Genomic DNA, 6,000 nt, shown 5'->3' on the forward strand with positions numbered 1-6,000 from the left:
GGGCAGGATTTTTAGTATGACTTATGTGTATAAAAGGATTGTACCACCATTTTGTTTCAGAATTCTCAATGAATAAATATCTCTGACTATGCAGACCGGGACTCTAGCCGTTACTTAAATCCCCAAAGACTTACAACCTTTTGGGAGACGCACAGAGACACTAAAATAGTTTGTTAAATAATTCACTTAACAGCTTGGTCCTTCTGAGCCGGACTCCAATACCCTGTTTCTGTCATTCCAGGTAACTCTGAAAACCGTCGACGGGCGAATGATACATTCGTAAATAGAAAGTCCTGCCCTTTGACATTAAGGGTTAAAACAGGCCAGAGGACACCTGATTAATGACAGAGACGGTGACGGAATCCAAACCTACATTGAATCTCGGCTGCAAGGATAAGGTCAGTAGTCTTTATTCATTAACTTGGTGAAATTGATTTGAGAACTTGCTAAAATATTGAAAAGTAGCAAATTGATCAATGCGTAGCCATTTTAAGTGAAATGTGGGGGACTGTCAGGAATTATCAAGATTACATTGTGAGGATAGACTCCTCCGTAGAGTAGGAGATAATTCTGGGGGACTAGTCAACCTGTTGGTGGGTTCGTAACGATTCACGGTAATAGGCCATTACCAAAATAAACTACCCGGTGTTGAAATAGAAGGAACTATTAAAAAGTACACCTATGGGATGGAACCTGTAAGAGATTATTGAACAGTCAACAAATAATCCGGGTTAAACAAATACAAAAAGTACACCAGAAGGAATTAAAAAAGCATGTGTGAGAAATAGAATATTAGTAAAGTCAAAAACAACTGTAGATTTTGCTGTAAACTCTATCCGTTCTGGAGCCTTATAAACTCCACGTTACCGATACAACACCAATAATCATGTAAGGTTGTATACGTGTGAGACCTAATGTTTGCTCAGAAGTCACATTGAATAATTCCAGGTGGTTGTATAGAGGGGGGACATTCCTGTTGTCAGGAATTATCAAGATTACATTTATACCCTGTAACATTCATGGTAGGGGGAGACCTTCCTGTTTGTCAGTTACATTGTGGGATAATCCCTCTGTAAAAGTATGAGATAATTCTGGGGGACTAGTCAAGATTACATATACAGGAAGGGGTGATTCAGGGTGTTGTTGTGTGAAGCTGTTTTGTATTACTTGTTAAATTGACTTGTTATATAGAAGAGGTGGCTAAGGGATTTTTAACAGTACCAACCATGGGGGCAAATCCTCACAAGAGGTCCCAGAATTTACTGGGGACGAGAAATTCATGGAAATGCGAGACAAACGAAATGTGTATTATGGGCATATTTGGAGAAAGAAATATGGCTTTAATGGGCCGACTTGATGTAATTAAACTGGAATCCATGATTAAACAAATGCATGTAAATTGTGGTACTGATCTAAAGAAACAGAAAAGAGCGGGAAGGCCAAAGAAAGTGAGTGAGAGGAGAGAAGTGAAGGTTGAGGTCTCCGTGCCTCCCCAGAGCAGAGGGCAGAAAGGTTATATCCAAACTTGGCAGACCAGGCATGGAGAGAAAATCCAGATGATGAATACGTAGGGAGGAGAAGGAGAGTGCAGGGGGAATAATGTCGCCCCCCCACCGGCCCCACCTCCCTATGAGGAAGAAGGGGGCTGGAGGAGGAAGGGGAAGATGAAGGTGAGGAAGAGCCAGAGGTAGAGGAGTACAGGACAAGGGCAGAGAAAGTCAGACAGGAGGCTAAAAGGGAGAAAGAGAAAAGGAAAAAGCTAGAGGCACAGGGCTGAGGCCAAGAGAAAGGGGAATGATGAGTCAGAAGGGGAAGAATCAGATGGGGCTGGCAGTGGTAAGGGTAAAATGGAGCAATCCTGTCCCTTAATAGCCCTGCCAAACCCCAGAGCAGGAGAAGACAACCAGCCTGATACATTACAAGTATACAGAGCATGGACCCAGAGAGATGTAGTGAGAGCAGTGGAAGGGATACCCCACCCCCAAGACGGGGGTACACCAGTTCAGAAGAGATATGGAAGGGCTGACCGCCAGCTTTAAGCTGAATACAGGGAACTAGAGAGGGCAGTCAGACAGATAGTGTTAAAAGACTGGGCGGCAGTGAGAGGGGAACTGGGTTCCCGGAGACGGGAATGCGCAGGTCCTAGAGTGGGCAGAAGGAGGGGGCTTATGGAGATAATTTGGCACAACTCTGTGATAATCTGAGAGAATATTATCACAGACATGCCGACTTCTCCAAGGTCCATGAGTGTAAACAGGGAGACAGTGAGACTATTAGTCAATACCTAGAGAGACTGAGAGATGTGTTCAATGCAAACAGTGGGCTAATAGATCCAGGACCAGGGGGCACCAGAGGGTCCGTATCACCAACAGTTAAAGATTGCCTTCCTAAGTGGGAATGAGGCCAGAAATCTCTCAAACAATAAAAAATACCCTAATTGGCTGGGGGACGGCCACCTTAGCTGAGGTTAAACGTTATGCAATCCATCATGAACAGAATGTAAAGGAACGAAACAAGAGAAAGGAAGCGAAGGGAGCTGAGTACCTAGTGGCAGTCCTAGGGAGATGGGAGGTAGGAGAGACTGGAAGAACCTAGGAGAGAAGAGAGGCAACGGTAATAGTGGAGACAGGAGTGAATGGAAGTGTTTCAATTGTGACAAAACGGGACATTTTGCTAGAGAATGTGAGGAACCGTGTTATCACTGTGGAAGGAAAGGGCACCAGTCAAGAGACTGTAAGAAGAAGGGGAAGAGAGGAAAACAGGAGGAAAGTATAATCCAGGCAGAGGAGGAAGAGACAGGGGGAGAAAGCCAGAATCAGAGGAAGAAGAGGAGGCATGACTAGAGTGGGAGGAAGAGAGAAATCAGGAGAAGCAGGAGAGAGAACTGGAGGTGTTTGATCTGTCTCTTGTAGATTTGGCATTACAACAGGAACAGAAACCATACCTAACATTGACAGTAATGGGTAAAAAGATAACATTTCTCTGTGATACTGGGGCAGACCGAACCTGTATTTGTAAAGATAATGCACCAGAGGGAATTGACATTAATGGAGAAAAAAATTATAGTGCGATCAGCCTCTGGTCATAAAGGTATTGAACAGCTGTCTGCACCAGTAACACTGAAACATGTAAAGACAGGGAGTGAAGCTACTCTGCCTGTACTGATTTCAGTACAGTGTCCTGTTAATCTATTGGGAAGAGATGCGTTGACGCAGTTAAACATAGAAGTAAGACCGACAGTGAGGGGAATGCAGGCTCATGTGATAAAGGATAATATGGTTGTAAGTGGTGAAGGGGAACCATGTTATTGGTATAGCCAGGACCTGTTGAGGGGAGGTAACTCAGACATACCAAAGACCTTAGTAGACTTGACTAAAACCCTAGTACCTGACTCACATAAAATGACTGAGGATGACTTACATTGTACTCTGTGGTATAATACACACTCTGTCCCTAGTAAAGAATATGAGGAAGCTCTGTTTAAAACCACAGAAAGGACAATAGGCTTGAAATGGTTTCATTATGATGACACCCATGCAGCAGCAGAAGTCGAATTGGGGCCACAGAGTCAGCAATTCTATAGAGAGAGATGGAGCCCACATGTCTCCTTGGCAAAGGAAACTCAAGAGGAGTGGTTAGATCTGGGGAAATGGGTGACACAGGCAAAGTATGTTAAAGACTGGCAGACTGCTCCTAACGGGGACCAACATAGCCAATCAACCGGCCGATATCGTAGGAAGTTGAATTGGAGAGCAGGTTGCACACCCGCTGTGCACCTAGACATAGGATGTGATAATTGATGACCAGATATTTTCCTCACAGAGGAACAAGAAAGAGACCTTGAGATTGTACCTCTAGAGTTGTGGTCTAAGGGACCAGCCGATGTGGGGGTTAATTAAGGGAGTAACTCCAGTCCAGGTGGTTCCAGCGGTCAAACCATAGGCCATACCAAAAACAATATCCAATGAAACCAGAAGCCATTATAGGGATTACTCCCACATTTGACCACTTACTCAAAGGTGGATGATAATTCGGGGGATGAGGCACAGTGTAATTCACCTGTATTTCCAGTAAAGAAGGCAGCTCCAAGCAATGATTGGCGAATGGTAATGGACCTACAGGGGGTAAATAAGAACATCATTCCAAGAGCACCCTGTGTTCCAGACCCACACACTCTATTGAACCAATTGAAACCAGAACATTCTTACTTTACTGTGATAGACATAGCTAATGCTTTCTTTAGTATACCTGTACATCCTGATAGTCAAGGATGGTTTGGCTTTACCTTCAAAGGTCAGAAATACACATACTCGAGACTTCCACAAGATTATTCTGAAAGTCCTAAAAATTTTTCCCAGGCTATCACACGTAACCTGGGAATGTTTGAACCCCAAGAGGGGAGCCAAATTTTGATATATGTCGATGATATACTGGTAGCAAACCCCTCAAAGGAGGGGTGTAAAAAGGATACTCTCCAGTTGTTAACTTTTATGGCAGGACAAGGGCACAAGGTCTACAACTCTGGCAGAAAGAGGTAATATATCTAGGTCACACGATAACGCAGGAGGGGAGAACCCTAAACTCCTCAAGAAAAACACCAATATTAGAAGCTCCTAAACCTCTGAATAAGAAACAAATGATGAGCTTTTTGGGAATGATAAATTACTGTCGAGCATGGATTCCCCATTATGCATTACACACTGGAAAATTGAGTGATCTTATCTATGGAAAAGCTATGGCAGCACATGATAAAATAATCTGGAATAACGAGGCTGATTTGCAATTTGAGGAAATTAAGCAATTTTTGACCTCTTCAACGGTGCTGGCGTTCCCTAGATATGACAGACCATTCACTCAAACTGTGGATTGTAGAGAGGGATATATGACATCAGTACTGACACAAAAACATGGGGACAAAAATAAACCGGTAGCATATTTTTCTTCAAGACTTGATGAGGTGGCTCAGGCAATGCCTGTCTGTTTGCAATCAGTTGTGGCAGCTGCTAATGCAGTGCAGGACTCAGCTTCAATAGTACTATACCATGATCTAACCTTAAAAGTTCCACATGCAGTGTCAATTCTGCTATTGGAACACAAGATGGCGTACATGTCACCAGCACGACACCTATCTTGTATGATAAGATTGCTGAACATGCCAAATCTAACTATTGAACGATGTACAACGCTGAAACCTGCAACATTGGTTCCAGTTGTGAATGATGGTAGTCCCCATAACTGTATTGAAGAAACTGAAAAAATAGTACAACCCAGGCCTGACTTAACAGACTTAGCTATACCATGTTGTGAAGTAACAATGTTTGTTGATGGATCTTCTAGGAAGAATCCTGATGGCACGAATGCAACTGGTTATGCTGTAGTGACAGAGAACAAGGTTCTAGCTGCTGAACCCTTACCAAGAAACTACTCTGCCCAACAGGCAGAGATAGTGGCATTAACAAAAGCATGCCAACTGGGTAAAGGGAAGGTTATAACTATCTATACCGACAGTGCATATGCCTTTAATACCTTACACGTCTTTGCTGCCCAGTGGAAGAATAGAGGAATGGTTACGACTGGGTAAACCAATAACACATGCAGAGTTGATTCTTGACCTCCTAGATGCAGTACTATTACCAAAAAGCTCGCAATATGTAAGTGTGAGGCGCATACTACAGGGAAGGATAGCATTACTTTGGGGAATGCAAAGGCAGATGAGGAAGCTAAGAAGGCTGGGTCAAAACACTTCTCTGGTTCCAGTCAGCTGTCAAAAGAGGAAGTTTCGATAGACAGAGATCTACTTATAGAGAGCTACAGTAGGGCCCCAATTAAGGAAGTTCACAGATGGGTAAAGCAAGGCGTAGTAAATAAGGAAGGAATATGGGTCAAAGACAGCTTACCAATTCTCCCGAAATCACTGTTTAGATATGCTGCAATATTGACACACGGGCAGAGCCATGTGTCAACCGGAGGGATGGTAGAGCAGATTAGACAACACTTTGT

Source organism: Coregonus clupeaformis, chromosome 23 (assembly GCF_020615455.1).
Source record: "Coregonus clupeaformis isolate EN_2021a chromosome 23, ASM2061545v1, whole genome shotgun sequence".
NCBI lineage: Eukaryota > Metazoa > Chordata > Actinopteri > Salmoniformes > Salmonidae > Coregonus > Coregonus clupeaformis.